The following is an 18,397-nucleotide window of genomic DNA, read 5'->3' as shown; positions in this document are numbered from 1 at the left end:
CTCACGAATGGAACCAGCGTTCATGTACTAGAAGCAGAACAGTTTCCCCCAAGATTATAGATTCTTGAAAGTCCTTGAGACACCTGATAGTAAGAATGAAGAATTATAATTGTAGGCAGAACCTCTTGAAAGCAGCTAGGACAAAGAAGCTCCTTACGTACAGAGGAAAGCCCATCAGAATAAAGTCAGACCTGTCCACAGAGACCTGGCAAGCCAGAAAGGGCTGACAAGATACATTCAGGGCACTAAATGAGAAGAACATGCAGCCAAGAATACTTTATCCAGCAAGACTGACATTCAAAATGGATGGAGAGATAAAGAGTTTCCAAGACTGGCAAGGCTTAAAAGACTATGCAAACACCAAGCCGACACTGCAGGAAATATTAAGGGGCGTTCTATAAAAGAGAAAAAAATCCTAAAAATATCATTGACCAGAAATATAGAGACAATCTACAGAAAGAAAGACTTCAAAGGTAACACAATGTCAATAAAAACGTATCTATCAATAATCACTCTCAATGTGAATGGCCTAAATGCGCCCATAAAATGACACAGGGTTGCAGATTGGATAAAACGACAGGACCCATCCATATGTTGTCTACAAGAGGCCCATTTTGAACCTAAAGATACACCCAAACTGAAAGTGAAGGAATGGAGAACCATCTTTCATGCCAATGGGCCTCAAAAGAAGGCCGGGGTAGCGATTCTCATATCAGATAAATTAGATTTTAAACTAAAGACAGTAGTCAGAGATACAGAAGGACACTACATCATTCTTAAAGGGACTACCCACCAAGATGATCTAACAATTGTAAATATCTATGCCCCCCATAGGGGAGCAGCCAATTACATAAGAAAACTATTAATCAAGATAAAGAGTCATATTGATATGAATACATTAATAGTAGGAGATCTTAACACACCTCTCTCAGTAATAGACAGATCATCGAAGCAGAAAATCAATAAAGAAATAAGAGCATTGAATGATACATTGGACCAGATGGACCTCATAGATACATACAGAACATTGCACCCTAAAACAACAGAATACTCATTCTTCTCAAGTGCACATGAAACCTTCTCCAGAATAGACCACATACTGGGTCACAAATCAGGACTCAACCAATACCAAAAGACTGAGATTATTCCCTGCATATTCTCAGATCACAATGCTTTGAAACTGGAGCTCAACCACAAGGAAAAGTTCAGAAGGAAATCAAACACCTGGAAGCTAAAGATCACCTTGCTTAAAAATGCATGGATCAACCAGGAGATCAAAGAAGAACTTAAACAATTCATGGAAACCAATGAGAATGAAGACACTTCGGTCCAAAACCTATGGGATACAGCAAAGGCAGTCCTAAGGGGGAAATAAATAACCATCCAAGCCTCCCTCAAAAAAATTGAAAAATCCAGAATTCACCAGCTGTCTCTACACCGTAAAGAACTTGAGAATCAACAAAAAATCAAACAAACTCCACATGTAAGAAGGGAAATAATCAAGATTAGAGCAGAGATCAATGAGGTAGAAACCAGAGATACAATAGGACGTATCAATGAAACTAAGAAGCTGGTTTTTTGAAAGAATCAATAAGATCAATAAACCATTGGCCACACTAATCCAAAAGAAAAGAGAGAAAGCCCAAATTAATAAAATTATGAATGAAAAGGGAGAGATCACAACTAACACGAAGAAAGTAGAAACAATCATCAGAAGTTATTATCAACAGTTATATGCCAATAAGCTAAGCAACCTAGATGAAATGGATGCATTCCTGGAAAACTATAAACTCCCAAAATTGAACCAGGAAGAAATTGACAACCTGAATAGACTGATATCTAGTAACGAGATTGAAGCAGTGATCAAAAACCTCCCAAAAAACAAGAGCCCAGGACCTGACCGATTCCCTGGGGAATTATACCAAACTTTCAAAGAAGAAATAACACCTATTCTCCTGAAGCTGTTTCAAAAAATTGAAGCAGAAGGAAAACTTCCAGACTCTTTTTATGAAGCCAGCATTACCCTGATCCCCAAACCAGGCAAAGACCCTACCAAAAAGGAGAATTTCAGACCATTATCACTGATGAATATGGATGCTCAGATTCTCAACAAGATCCTAGCAAACAGGATCCAACAGCACATTAAAAAGATTATCCACCATGACCAGGTGGGATTCATCCCTGGGTTACAAGGATGGTTCAATATTCGCAAATCAATCAATGTGATAGAACAAATCAATAAGAGAAGAGAGAAGAACCACATGGTCCTCTCAATTGATGCAGAAAAAGCATTTGACAAAATCCAGCATCCGTTCCTGATTAAAACAATTCAAAGTATAGGGATAGAGGGAACATTCCTGAACTTCATCAAATCTATCTATGAAAGACACACAGCAAATATCATCCTCAATGGGAAAAAACTTGCAGCCTTCCCACTGAGATCAGGAACACGACAAGGATGCCCACTCTCACCAATCTTGTTCAACATAGTATTAGAAGTCCTAGCAACAGCAATCAGACAACAAAGAGAAATAAAAGGTATCCAAATTGGCAAGGAAGAAGTCAAACTCTCTCTCTTCACAGATGACATGATACTTTACATGGAAAACCCGAAAGACTCCACCCCCAAACTATTAGAACTCATACAGCAATTCAGTAACGTGGCAGAATATGAAGTCAATGTACAGAAATCAGTGGCTTTCTTATACACTAACAATGAAAATACAGAAAGGGAAATTAGAGAATCGATCCCATTTACTATAGCACCAAGAACCATAAGATACCTGGGAATAAACCTAACCAAAGAGGTAAAGGATCTGTACTGGAAGAACTACAGAACACTCATGAAAAAAACTGAAGAAGACACAAAAAGATGGAAGACCATTCCATGCTCTTGGATTGGAAGAATAAACATCGTTAAAATGTCTATACTGCCTAGAGCAATCTATACTTTTAATGCCGTTCCGATCAAAATTCCACCGGTATTTTTCAAAGAGCTGGAGCAAATAATCCTAAAATTTGTATGGAATCAGAAGAGACCCCGAATTGCTAAGGAAATGTTGAAAAACAAAAATAAAACTGACAGCATCACCTTACCTGATTTCAAGCTTTACTACAAAGCTGTGATCACCAAGACAGCATGGTACTGGCATAAAAACAGACACATAGACCAGTGGAACAGAGTAGAGAGCCCAGATATGGACCCTCAACTCTATGGTCAAATAATCTTTGACAAAGCAGGAAAACATATACAGTGGAACAAAAGACAGTCTCTTCAATAAATGGTGCTGGGAAAACTGGACAGCTATATGTAGAAGAATGAAACTCGACCATTCTCTTACACCGTACACAAAGATAAACTCGAAATGGATAAAAGACCTCAATGTGAGACAGGAATCCCTCAGAATCCTAGAGGAGAACGTAGGCAGTAACCTCTTCGATATCACCCACAGCAACTTCCTTCAAGATATGCTTCCAAAGGCAAAGGAAACAAAAGCAAAAATGAACTTTTGGGACTTCATCAAGATCAAAAGCTTCTGCACAGCAAAGGAAACAGTCAACAAAACAAAGAGGCAACCCACGGAATGGGAGAAGATATTTGCAAATGACAGTACAGACAAAAGGTTGATATCCAGGATCTATAAAGAACTTCTCAAACTCAACACACAAAAAACAGATAATCATATCAAAAAATGGGCAGAAGATATGAACAGACACTTCTCCAAGGAAGACATACAAATGGCTACCAGACACATGAAAAAATGTTCATCATCACTAGCCATCAGGGAGATTCAAATTAAAACCACATAGAGATACCGCCTTACATCAGTTAGAATGGCCAAAATTAGCAAGACAGGAAACAATGTGTGTTGGAGAGGATGTGGAGAAAGGGGAACCCTCTGACACCGTTGGTGGGAATGCAAGTTGGTGCAGCCACTTTGGAGAACAGTGTGGAGATTCCTTAAGAAATTAAAAATAGAGCTTCCCTATGACCCTGCAATTGCACTGCTGGGTATTTACCCCAAAGATACAGATGTAGTGAAAAGAAGGGCCATCTGTACCCCAATGTTTATAGCAGCAATGGCCACGGTCGCCAAACTGTGGAAAGAACCAAGATGCTTTTCAATGGACGAATGGATAAGGAAGATGTGGTCCATATACACTATGGAGTATTATGCCTCCATCAGAAAGGATGAATACCCAACTTTTGTAGCAACATAGACGGGACTGGAAGAGATTATGCTGAGTGAAATAAGTCAAGCAGAGAGAGTCAAGTATCATATGGTTTCACTTATTTGTGGAGCATAACAAATAACATGGAGGACATGGGGAGATGGAGAGGAGAAGGGAGTTGAGGGAAATTGGAAGGGGAGGTGAACCATGAGAGACTATAGACTGAAAAACAACCTGAGGGTTTTGAAGGGGCGAGGGGTGGGACGTTGGGGGAACCAGGTGTTCGGAATTAGGGAGGGCACGTATTGCATGGAGCACTGGGTGTGATGCAAAAACAATGAATACTGTTACGCTGAAAATTAAAAAAAATTAAAATTAAAATTAAAAAAAGAGACATTGCTGTTAGGACATAGTGGATGGGGGGATGAGTTAATATTCCAAGAAAGGACAGACCTTGGTAGATTTCCTTCACAAGGTCACTGAATTTTTTGCCTTCACTTTGATTTTATAATAAAATTAAAAACTGTGTCCTGTTTGAGAAAGAGGCTGTGAGTTTCCGTAGACCCACGCTTGCTTTTGAAAAAGTAAATATTGATTTTCTGTAAATGGAGCAAAAAACAGGTCTGTTTATGGGTCCAAGTGCTGTGCTTCCTCAGAGCTGGGTGAAAGCAGTTTCCTCAACTTCCTGGGTATGCTGCTGCCTTTAGAAGAGTCTAAGGAAGTTTATACACTATGTTTATCCAACCAAGTACTATCTGCTATAACATATTTCTGAATCTGTAAGATCACATTTCTCTGCATGTCATTTTCCTGTTGTGGGGCAAATACTGCTTTGGTTAGTATCACCACCTTCACTTTCCTTTTGCACCATGTTGTAATGATCACTGTGCCTCACTCTTCCTGGTCCCCACACAGTGAGGGAATGATCCATGTGCCCAAATGCTCATGAGAAAGAAATTTTGACACTCACTTTTAGCATAAAACATCTTGGATTTCAAGTGTGAAAGTCAGGTTTAATGTCCTGGCTAGAATACTCAGCCATTTGCACTGGGTATATAATTTTCAGTAATACTACCCCACAAAGACAAGAGAATTATTTCACTGTGAGTTTTTACTCAATTATATGCATAAAAACATTAACTATAGTCACTCAATATCTTTGCTCTTTTTCCTTCCTTATATTCTGTCTTCCTCTTTCCCCCTTTTCCTTCCTTCCTCCCTCCCTTCTTCTTTTTTTTTTTTAACCTCTGCTGCTTTTTTTCTCTCTCCTATCTATGCCTTCCTCCATTCTCTCTTTCCTTCTATTTTTTCACAGGAAGCTCAGGTAAGTTATTCTGCTCTAGACTATGACACCAGGGCTTTAATGTGTCTTTTCATAATCTTTTCCATCAAAGTGGTCAACAATATAATATAATTCAAGATCAATGATTGTTTTGGATAATTTCAGTACATGTTTTGAACTCAGGTAGACAAAGCACAGGTAACCAGCTTAATTACCTATCCAGCTGGATACAGGAGAGAAGATAATTACACAAACAGAGCTAACAAGGTTATAGAGTGCAAATACTTGATTTTTATGAAAATTTCTTATATTCCACACTGAAGTTTTATTCCATACACAACATGAATAAGTTAGTCTTGTTCTCTCTGTAAAGAAAATCTCTGACTTCCATTTCATAGTAGACCATGTAGACTAAAAAATCCTCATGTTGCTAAACAACAAAGTAAAATATAGTAAACTTCCTCTCAAATGCATATGTTTAAAAGAAAGTAAGAAAATTTGAAAGTAAACAAAAAGCAATGGGAGGTGAAAAAAAAACGTTTTTTTTTTCCATTACATTCAGTTAGCCAGCATATAGTATGTCATAACATTTTGCTGTAGTGTTCAATGATTCATTAGTTGTGTGTAACACCCAGTGCTCATTCCAACACCCAGCTACCCCCATCCCCCCACCACTCTCCCTTCTGAAACCCTCAGTTTGTTTCCTGGAGTCCAGAGTCTTTCATGGTTCATCTCCCTCTCTGATTTCTCCCCCTTCAGTTTTCCCTCCCTTCCCCCATGATCCTTCACTCTATTCCTTACGTTGCACATGTGAATGAAACCATAAGATAATTATCTCTCTGGTTGACTTATTTCACTTAGCATAATCCCCTCCAGTTCCATTCATGTCAATGCAAATGGTGGGTATTTATCTTTTCTGATGGCAGAATAATATTCCATTGTATATATGTACCACATCTTCTTTATTCATTCATCTGTTGAAGGGCATATCAGTTCCTACCACCGTTTGGCTATTGTGAACATTGCTACTATGAACATTGGGGTGCAAGTGCCCCTTTTTTTTTACTACATGTGTGTCTTTGGGGTAAATACTTACTAGTGCAATCACTGGATGGTAGGGTAGCTCTTAAGATAACCCAGGAATGTACCTAACCAAAGAAGTAAAGGATCTCTACTCTAGAAACTACAGAACACTTAATGAAAGAAATTGAGGAAGATGCAAAGAAATGGAAAAACATCCCATGCTTATGGATTGGAAGAATAAACATCATTAAAATGTTTATGCTGCCCAAAGCGATTTACACTTCCAAAGCAATCCCTAACAAAATACTATTGACCATTTTCGCAGAACTGGAACAAATAATCCTAAAATTTCTATGGAACCAGAAAAGACCGCAAGTTGCCAGGGCAATGTTGAAAAAGAAAACCAAAGCTGGGGGCATCACAGTGCTATATTCAAGCTATATTACAAAACCGTAGTCATCAAGACAGCATGGTATTGGCACAAAAATAGACACATAAATCAATGGAACAGAATAGAGACCCCAGAACTGGACCCTCAATTCCAGGGTCAGCTAATCTTCAACAAAGCAGAGAAGAACACCCAATGGGGGGAAAAAAAAGGCTCTTCAATAAATGGTGCTGGGAAAACTGGACAACCACATGCAGAAAAATGAAACTAGACCATTCTTTTATACCTCACACAAAGACAGACTAAAAATGGATGAAAGACCTCAATGTGAGACAAGAATCCATCAAAATCCTAGAGGAGAACATAAGCAGTAATCCTTTGACATCAACCACAGCAACTTCTTTCAAGACATGTCTCTAAAGGCAACGGAAACAAAAGCAAAAATGAACTTTTGGGACTTCATCAAGTTAAAAAGTTCACAGCAAAGGAAGCAGTCAATAAAACTAAAAGGCAACCCACAGAATGGGAAAAGATACTGGCAAATGACATTTTTGATAAGGGGTTGGTATCCAAGATTGATAAAGAACTTATCAAACTCAACACCCAAAAAAGAATGTTAAATAGACACTGAATCTATGGCTGTAATGGAAACATTTATCAGTTTTTACAATAAAGGGTTTTGCATTTTAAATGATCATAAAAATAAAGAATGCAAAATTTGGATACTCATAAGATTAGGAGCAGAATTAAGATACACAGATTCCCAGGGTACCAGGGATCTCAAAGGGACATAACTTTAGTGAAGGAGCAGATAAGTACAGCTGATTTCTGTGCATTGATTTTATATCCTGTTTCATTGCTGAATTCCTGAATGAGTTCTAGCAATTTTGGAGTGAAGTCTTTTGGGTTTTCCACATAAAGTATCATGTCATCTGTGAAGAGTGAGTTTGACTTCTTCTTTGACAATTTAAATGCCTTTTATTTCTTTTTGTTGTCTGATTGCTGAGGCTAGGACCTCTAGTATTATGATGAACAATAGTGGTGAGAGTAGATATCCCTGTTGTGTTCCTGAGCTTAGGGGAAAAGCTCTCAGTTTTTGCATCATTGAGAATGATATTTGCTGTGGGATTTTTGTATATGGCTTTTATGATGTTGAGGTATGTTCCTTCTATCCCTATACCATGAAGAGTTTTAATCAAGAAAGGATACTGTAGGGGTGCTTGGGTGGCTCAGTGGGTTAAGCCTCTGCCTTTGGCTCAGGTCATGATCTCAGGGTCCTGGGATCAAGCCTTTCATCGGGCTCTCTGCTCGGCACGAGGTCTGCTTCCCCTTCTCTCTCTGCCTGCCTCTCTGCTTACTTATAAATAGTAATAAATAAATTAAATAAATAAATAAATAAATAAAATGAATTTTAAAAACTTAAAAAAAGAAAGGATACTGTATTTTGTCAAATGCTTGTTCTACATCAATTAAGAAGATCATAGAGAAAGGAGAACCCTCTTACACTGTTGGTGGGAATGCAAGCTGGTATAGCCACTCTGAAAAATGGTATGAAGATTCCTCAAGAAGCTAAAAATAGGGCCACCCTAAGATTCAGCAATCGCACTACTGGGTATTTACCCTAAAGATACAAATGTGATCTGAAGGGGTATGTGCACCCTGATGTTTATAGCAACAATGTCCACAACAGCTGAACTATGGAAAGAACCTAGATGTCCATCAACATATGAATGGATAAAGAGGATGTGAGATATATTTGCAATGACATGGATGGAACTAGAGGGTATTATGCTGAATGAAATAAGTCAATCAGAGAAAGACAATTATCACATGATCTCTCTGATATGAGGAATTTGAGAGGCAGGGTGGGGTGTTGGGTGATGTAGGGAAGGAAAAAATGAAACAAGATAGGATCGGGAGAGAAACAATAAGAGACTCAATCTCACAAAACAAACTGAGGGTTGTTGGGGGTGGGGGGTAGGGATAGGGTGGCTGGGTTATGGACATTGGGGAGGGTATGTGCTATGGTAAGTGCTGTGAAATGTGTAAGCCTGATGATTCATAGACCTTTACCCCTTGGGCAAATAATACATTATATGCTAAAAAAAAAAAGAAAAAAAAGAAGAAGATGTGGTACATATATACAATGGAATATTATTCAGCCATCAGAAAGGATAAATACCCACCATTTGCATCAACATGGATGGAAGTGGAGGGGATTATGCTAAGTGAAATAAGTCAAACAGAGAAAGACAATTATCTTATGGTTTCACTCATATGTGGAACATAAGGAATAGAGCAGAGGACCACAGGGGAAGGGAAGGAAAACTGAAGGGGGAGAAATCAGAGAGGGAGATGAACCATGAGAGACTCTGGACTCCAGGAAACAAACTGAGGCTTTCAGAAGGGTTGGGGGAGTGGATGAATGGGGTGTCTAGGTGATGGGTATTGAGGAGGACATATGTTGTGATAAGCACTGGGTAGTATACACAGCTAATGAATTATTAAACACTACTTCAAAAATTGATGTACTATACAGTGGCTAGCTGAACATTGTGTGTGTATATATATATATATATATATGTGTGTGTGTGTATATATATATATATACGTGTGTGTGTATATATATATATATATACACACACACACAAACACACACACACACACACACACACATGCATGCAATGGAATATTACTCAACCATCAGAAAAGATGAAATCTTACTATTTACAATGACATGGATGGAACTGGAGGGTATTAGGCTGAGCAAAATAATCCAATATCAGAGAAAGACAATTATCATATGGTTTCACTCATAAGAGGAATAGAAGAAATAATGCAGAGGATCATAGGGGAAGGGAGGGAAAACTGGAATGGGAAGAAACCAGAGAGGAAGAAAAACCATGAGGGAGTCTTTTTTTTTTTTTTTTAAATTTATTTGAGAGACAGAGATCACAAGTAGGCAGAGAGGCAGACAGAGAGAGGGGGGGAAGCAGGCTCCATGCTGAGCAGAGAGCCTGGTGCGGGGCTCAATCCCAGGACCCTGAGATCATTACCTGAGCCAAAGGCAGAGGCTTAACCCACTGAGCTACCCAGTCATCCCATGAGAGAGTCTTAAATATGGGAAGCAAACTGAGGGTTACTGGAGGGGAGTTGGGTAGGGGCCAGGGTAACTGAGTGATGAGCATTAGGGGGTCACTGATGTGATGAACTCTGGGTATTATATGCAATTAATGAATTATTGAATTTACATCTGAAACTAATAATGTTCTATATGCTGGCTCATTGAATTTAAATAAATAAATAAACAAACAGGTTAAAGAAACAACAAAAAAATAGAGTTAAAAATACACGGAAAAAGGAGCATTAACCTATCAGGTTTATTTGAATAAAACAAAACTAAACCTTATGGAAAATTCTAAAAGTACATAAGCAGTAACCTCTTCGACATTGGCTACAGCAACTTCTTTCAAGATATGTCTCCAAAGGCAAAGGAAACAAAAGCAAAAGTGAACTTTTGGGACTTCATCAAGTTAAAAAGCTTTTTCACAGCAAAGGAAACAATCAACAAAACAAAGAGGCAACCCACGAAATGGGAGAAGATATTCACAAATGACACTACAGACAAAGGGCTGATATCCAAGATCTATAAAGAATTCCTCAAGCTCAACACACACAAAACAGGTAATCACATCAAAAAATGGATAGAAGACATGAACAGACACTTCTCCATACAAATGGCTAACAGACACATGAAAAAATGTTCATCATCATTAGCCATCAGGGACATTCAAATCAAAACCACATTAAGATAACATCTTACACCAGTTAGAATGGCCAAAATTAACAAGACAGGAAACAACGTGTGTTGGAGAGGATGTGGAGAAAAGGGAACCCTCTTACACTGTTGGTGGGAATGCAAGTTCCAAAGTGGTGCAGCCATTTTGGAAAATAGTGTGGAGATTCCTTAAGAAATTAAAAATAGAGCTACCCTATGACCCTGCAATTGCACTACTGGGTATTTACCTCAAAGATACAGACATAGTGAACAGAGGGGCCATCTGTACCCCAATGTTCATAGCAGGAATGGCCACAGTCGCCAAACTGTGGAAAGAGTCAAGATGCCCTTCAACAGATGAATGGATAAAGAAGATATGGTCCATATATACAATGGAATATTATGCCTTGATCAGAAAGGATGAATACCCAACTTTTGCATCAACAAGGATGGGACTGGAAGAGTTTATGTTGAGTGAAATAAGTCAAGCAGAGAGACTCAAGTATCATATGGATTCACTTACTTATGGAGCATAAGGAATAACATGGAGGACATTGAGAGGTGGAGAGGAGAAGTGAATTGGGGGAAATTGGAGGGGGAGATGAACAATGAGGAACTGTAGACTCTGAGAAACAAACTGAGGGTTTTGGAGGGGAGGGGATGGGTGTTTGGGAGGGCCTGGTGGTGGATATTAAGGAGGGCACATATTGCATGGAGCACTGGGTGTGGTGCATAAACAATGAATCTTGGAACACTGAAAACAGAATTAAATTAAAAAATAAAGGGGCACCTGGGTGGCTCAGTGGGTTAAAGCCTCTGCCTTCAGCTCAGGTCATGGTCCCAGGGTCCCAGGGTCCTGGGATCAAGCCCCACATCGGACTCTGCTCAGCGGGGGGCCTGCTTCCTCCTCTCTCTCTGCCTGCCTCTCTGCCTACTTGTGATCTCTGTCTGTCAAATAAATAAATAGAAACCTTAAAAAATAAATAAATAAATAAAATAATATAAAATGGGGAAAAATAAAAATAAAAAAATAAAAGTACAGTGACTGATATTTTAAAAAAAAGAATAGATTACATGGGATTGATATAGCTGAGTTGACAATTGGTAAAATGAAGCCGAAGTTGGAGAGTTTCATCTGAATGCAGTCCAATTCGACAGAGAATATAATGTGAAATAGAGGTGAAAAATAAAGATAATCGTGTAAGAAAGGCCCAATATACACCAAACTGGATTTGCATAAAAATACAGAAAATGGGAGACGGGAGGGAATATTCAAGAAGATCATGTCTGAGTTCAGGTTCAAAAAGCTGAATTAATTATAAGCAGAATGACTTTTCCAAAAGAAAAAAAAAATCTATACACATTTGCTAACACTCCAACATCCCAAAGACTAAAAGAGCAACAACAGGGCGCCTGGGTGGCTCAGTGGGTTAAGCCTCTGCCTTCGGCTCAGGTCATGATCTCAGGGTCTTGGGATCGGGCCCCGCACTGGGCTCTCTGCTCAGCAGGTAGCCTGCTTCCTCCTCTCTCTCTGCCTGCCTCTCTGCCTACTTGTGATCTCTGTCTAATAAATAAATAAATAAATCTTTAAAGAAAAAAAAGAGTAACAACATACTTCTCAATAGCAACAATAGACATCAAAAAGTTGTGGAAATATATATGACATATATATTATATACAACATATATAATATTTATTATTCAATTAATATGTGTTAAAAGTACTTGATATTCAAATTTTACCCAGCTAAATTGTCACTAATAAAACTTTTTTGAACTAATATATCAAATACATATATTTAAACACACTAAAGAGTTAAGAAGGAAAAGTCAAAATCTAAAAGAAGGTAAAAAAGAGAGATAAACCCTGGATTTAAAGCTACTTCTGCTCTGAGGACTTTGCCAACCCTGAAAAAAAAAAAAAAGGTATGAAATGGGGCAAAAATCTGGCAATTTCCTGACATGAGAAGATAAAAGTTAAAGCCTGGGACCCACTTAAAACAGAGTCTAATAATCCTCCTCCCATACACACATTATAAAGTAGAACCTTGGGCTATACTCTCAAGGTATGGTTGAACTGAAATACATCAGTATGTGTTAAGTGGTAATTCTCACTCAGATCTGCAAAGACATTATTACTAAATAAGGTCACATTCACAGGTACCTGAGGGGTTAGATCTTCAAAATATCTCTGTGAACAGGGCACCTGGGTGGCTCAGTAGGTTAAAGCCTCTGCCTTCGGCTCAAGTCATGATCTCAGGGTCCTGGGATTGAGCCCTGCATCCGGATCTCTGCTCATCGGGAGCCTGCTTCCCCCTCCTGCCTCTCTGCCTGCCTCTCTGCTCACTTGTGATCTCTGTATGTCAAATAAATAAATAAAATCTTTTAAAAAAATCTCTGTGAACACATTTCAACCCATAACATATTTTTTTTATTCTGCACCAGGAATTATTAACTATGGTTGTTGACTATAATCATATGCAGCTCATTAGGCTGTTATGAGAGTTAAATGAAATATCAGATAATAAGAATAATATAACACATTAAGAACTCTGGAGATTTATGATTACCACTAGTTACCCTTGGTGTAACTTTATGTGAAGTTTTGGTTTCCCTCTCTAAAGTAAAAGAAACCATTTTTGATTGTATTTAAAATGTGTGGTGTTTTCTACAAAGGAGGTTCAAATTGTTTGTCAAATGAGAAAGTAATTTTATCCTTGCAATGACCCTCTGTCAGAAAGTTCATGATACCCATATTCCAGATGAGGAAACTGTGGACTTGGGAAAATTATACAAGGAGAAGCAACCAGGCAGTGGTTGGAGTAATCATGTGAAGATGGAATAATCATTTCTAAGAAACTCTGAAACAAAGACATTTTGCTTAGAATAAACTCTATGCTCTAGCAACATCTTTCATTGAACAATAATTCACTCATGAAATAGTTTTCTTCAATTTAGTGTGTCCATCAAGCTTATTTTCTGCTGACAAGGATACCAGGACTTCCAGGTAGCAAGGCAGAGGTGGGAGCAGGAGAGTAATTAGTGTGCAGAGGGAACAAGATTATATTCCACCTATATTCCTGCCCTAATATCTCCCTTCCAGCAGTTGTGGGTAGGAAAGTATGAGAACCAGACTTACCCTTGCTCTCCTCTCTCCAAAATTCCTGTGCCTAAAACCCGAAAGATCTTACATTTAGCCTGAGAATCCCTATCCTAAGACACATCTGGGAAGGTCCGCAGGAGTGGTGATCTTCTAAATCCTACTGTGCATCCATTTAGAGTGTGGCTGCACTGGTGGCAGTTACACTTGTTCCCAAGGAGACAATGCCAAGTGTTGCTGTGAGGAAGGTGAAGATAGTTAACAGTTTACCTTTATGCAACCACACTTAGGTATCAGAGTTTAGACCAAGAACAGCCACAAAGGTAAAATCTTGGACATGAGACCACATGTGTGCAAACAGGGCCCCGCCCAGGGATTTGCTTGGGTGCAGACCACGGATGCTCCTACTGCAGGAGAGGGGCTCACAGAGAATGTGCTCCCTGGCCCCCTGGTTGCCCATGGTTCATGATCCTCTGAGATCCATGCTCCTTTGATGGCTCGAGGTGTCCCTGTGTCACCTCTTCCACAGAGTTATAGGGCTGAGGAGAGTAGTCAGTTCTTCCCCACAGGTGCATGCACATAAATGTTCCTGGAGAAGATTCTCATCACATAGTTTCCTTACCTTTCTTTTCTCAGGGTTTCTTTATTTAGACTTCTCAAGAGCCTTTGACCTCTCTTGCCCTTATTTTATTGACAGTGCTGAATCAAGCCTTTTACAGTATATTCTCTTGGGAAACAGACCATGGGGCCTCAGAGAGCACCAACTCTCATGAGCAATGGGGAAAGGGGCCACAGTGGAGGCAGAGCTCATAATACCAGCCTCCAGAGCCCTTGGAGGGGCCAGTTTAGTGCTTTCTCCAGCAGCCAGAAACAGCAGCAGTGCAGCCTTCTGAAGCTGGTGAGTCTCAAGGCTGGACCAAGCAGGATGATTGTGAGGAAGGAGATAACGAGGAGAGGAGGGACTCCAGGACCTTAGTATGCAAAGCAAAAAGAACTCTTTCAGTAGGACCTGGTATACATGCTCACCCTGCCAAGATGCTTAGATCTGGTATAAGGCTGAGTGGCAGGAACTGACCTAAAGCTGTTAGAGATGAGGCTGAGTCATTTTGCATCCATCCAGGGTTTGCAAACTTCTGTAGACAAAGATTCCTCCCCCCACCCCATATCATGGCTGGGACACCAAGACCCTGTGCCTGGTTGGTCAGAATCTTCCTTTCTGTGCTTGTCTAAATTCATCTATGAGCCAAGGTGATCAGTCTGTTTTCTCATCTGGGTTTGGGTATTCTGTTGTAATTTTGTTTATGCAAGGCTTGTCTGATCTTTCCAGACAGTCAATATAACACTGGCAGAGACCATGTTTGTTCAATAGCACTTAGAACAAGGGTCAGCCCTCCATAAATGTCAGTCTACCAGTACAAATGAATGGAACTGAATATTGAATATCAGAGCAATGCCCCAGATGGCCAACGAGTCCTCATTTCTCAGATTCGGAGACCTCAGTTTCACTGAGGAGAATGCAGAAAGAGAGGAAGGATAGTCCCAGCTCTTAAGGAATTTACTAACAGAGATGAAAGTATATTACCACCTGGGAGAAAATATCAGTGTTACAGGAGGTCTGTATCAGTTAAAATGTCCTTGGTGATGTCCTGGATTCCAGTCTCTCTGCCCACTCATCCTCTCTTACACTAAACCCTGTAGGTTTCCCCACACTTCAGATATATCCTTCTTTGCCTGCAATAGCTTTCCTTCAGATGTTCATCACTTTTCCTTTGGACACCTCAGAACTACCCAGAAGCTTCCACCCTTCTGTGTGATCTGCTGTGTTGCATCTACAGCACATCACCTCCCAGCCTCAAATCCTCTGTACTTCCTTACAGTGTACATGATCATGACTACTCTCAGGCAGACCTCACACAGCTGCACCTGCACACCTTACCCATGTCTCCTGACACTCTTCTCTCCTGCCTGCTTCCCCCAAAGAACTTAGGATCTACCAGCCCCTAGCACCCTTTTACCAGTCATGCTGAACATCCACATATATGTTTCTTCTCTTCCCATTGCCTACAAAGAGAGTTCTCCTCTCCCAGGTGAATGTGTCCTCATTTTTGTATCCTTCTCTGATGCCCTCAGCTAATAGTGTCTCTTGGCCTAATAGGGCCTCAGGAAATCATTGACCTTTTTTCTACCCACAACAACATCTGAAGCTAAATATCATTTTTCTATTTCATAAATGAGGAATGTATGTTTCACAGAGTTTAAATAGCTCTCAAGGTCTTCTATGGGTTTAATAGTCAGGCTTCATTTCTGTCCGAAGCCAACTTTTCAACCATATCACTTTGCTTTGTTCATCTGTGTGTTTATCTCTTTCCCACTGTTTGTAAGATCATCTTTATCACCACAACCATACTATCTTATAAGTGTTTGTAAGTCAATTTTCCTCTATTAATGAGGATACCAGTTCTTGCCTAATGCATGCTATACATTTGTAGTATGCCTAACATCAAGACCAGGTTTAGGAAAGGCACTGACTATTAATTTGCTTATTCAAGTAGATCAGGTCATGCAAAGTTTATAGAACTTAAGGTTTATGGAAAGGACAAGTCTTTTCCAAAAAAGTGGGAATGATTTCTATCTATCTTATTTCTCTATTCCATACCGAGGGTCATTTTCCTGATCACATATGTAAAAATGCATTAAATAACTGTCCATACCCCACTTTAACACCTGTATCCTTGGTTTGTCTTGAAAACATACAAAGGTAGAAAGGAGTATGTGTGTGTGTTAATAATGTGTATTTGGAAAATCTGGGGTATTCAAAGTTAAAGTCCTTGGATCAAAGCAATACCTTCATTATCTTCTCTGGAAGTAGTCTCATACCTTCTCATGCACATTTCACTCTCCTAGAGGAGACTTGCCTGTGAGAGAGGTGAGCAGGATCAGTAATCCCAGCTATACTAATTATTTGCCTCCTGGGATCCCTCTCTTAGTCTGCCATGACTTTCCAGGTCTCTTCTGCTTCTTTGGCTATGACAGCACTTACTGTCGTCCTTCATAGTACTTGACCCCTTTGCCCTTTGTTTAGCAGTGAGGGGAAAAAGAGTATCAAAACAAAACAAAACAAAACTAACTAACTAACAAAAACCTAGACACTCATCAAAGCAGATGAGTTTACAGAATATAGATCCCACATGCTAGGATAATTCAATCTGAGCCACGGGAACCACAGACAACTCTGCATACCAGGTAAAAAAAAATCCTACATATATTTATATGCCTAAAACTGACTTACTGGCTAGCTTCCATGCTACCTTTGGTGAACCTCAACTATTTCGAATACTTTTCCTAAAGACACCTAACTCTTTTTCTCAAAGATGTCTCTTATCTGAGAGTTATGGTCTCATCAGCATCTTTTTTAAAATTATTTTTTATTTGAGTATACTTGAAACATAATGTTACATTAGTTTCAGGTATACAACATAGTGATTCCACAAGTTAAAACATTAAGCTATATTCACTGCCTTTTTTCCTTATTTCTTTTTAATCTTCATTTTCAGACTTGAATTTTCTACTGGATTTTAGGCTATTATTTTGAATGATTACTTGAAAACTCTACTTACATATTTTACAAATAGCTCCTGCATAACACTCAAAATATAAATTCATATTCTTGCCTGAAAACCCCTTCCTTTTTTTCATTCCCCTTTTCTAATTTTTCAGTAAAGATTTCATTCTTTCTGTCACTCAAGTTCAAAAACAGAAAGTCACCCCTAACACTGTGACTTGGGATTCAAGACCCTGTTTTGTTCAATTTTCTTCATTTTGTTACCTATCACCTTGCTCAACAGTGAAGAGTAAGTACATGTTTGGGCTATTTTTGGATACTGAATCTTCAGATGCTTTTCTTTACTCATCCCCTACATGTAATTCTTAGTGATTCTGATTTTGAAATGTCTGTCAAATCCATTGCTTCCTGTCCATCCTGAAACAAGGAATGGCTCTTGGTATAAAGAAAAGACCACCATCTAAGGAACAGATAGGTAGTTGGTGCAGTTTCAGCAACACAGGATAATTCAGAGGACTCTACTGACTCAACCAGAAAATAGAACAGGAAGTGACCTCCAAAAAGATCCAAGATGTTCTTGGTCTACAATCTTTGGCAAAGTAAACTGTCTAAGCCTGTACTCCCTCAGAGTGGAAAAGGAAAGGTTTAACAGCACATCAGTCAATGCCCCCATGATTAGAGTGGCTCATTTTTGGATGGAATTCCTGTGACATGTTGGTTTATTGCCTAACTATAGCAAGGGTTCCCAAAGTCCTTCTGGAGTAGTGCAAGTCAAGGAACCTACATGGGGGAACTGAAGATAAAACCACAGTACTCAATCCTCCAGTTACAGAATGGTAGCTACTCTTAGGCTCAAACCCTTAATATTACTGTAGCCTCCAGGCCTCTCTCCTTCTTGCCTAAGATAATGGGATATTTCTCCTTTCTTCTAAGTTTCAAAGTGTGTTCCTCTTTTGGACCCCATGAAAGACTTGTTTTTTTATTTAAAAAACATTCATAGCACTTAGAAATTTTTAAGTTTTTATCTAAATTCCAGATAGTTAACATTTAGTGTTATGTTAGTTTCAAGAGCACAATACAGTGATTCAAGAA

The sequence above is a fragment of the Martes martes genome (assembly GCF_963455335.1).
Source record: "Martes martes genome assembly, chromosome: 10".
NCBI classification, from domain to species: Eukaryota; Metazoa; Chordata; class Mammalia; order Carnivora; family Mustelidae; genus Martes; species Martes martes.
This window is presented reverse-complemented; position numbering follows the sequence as displayed.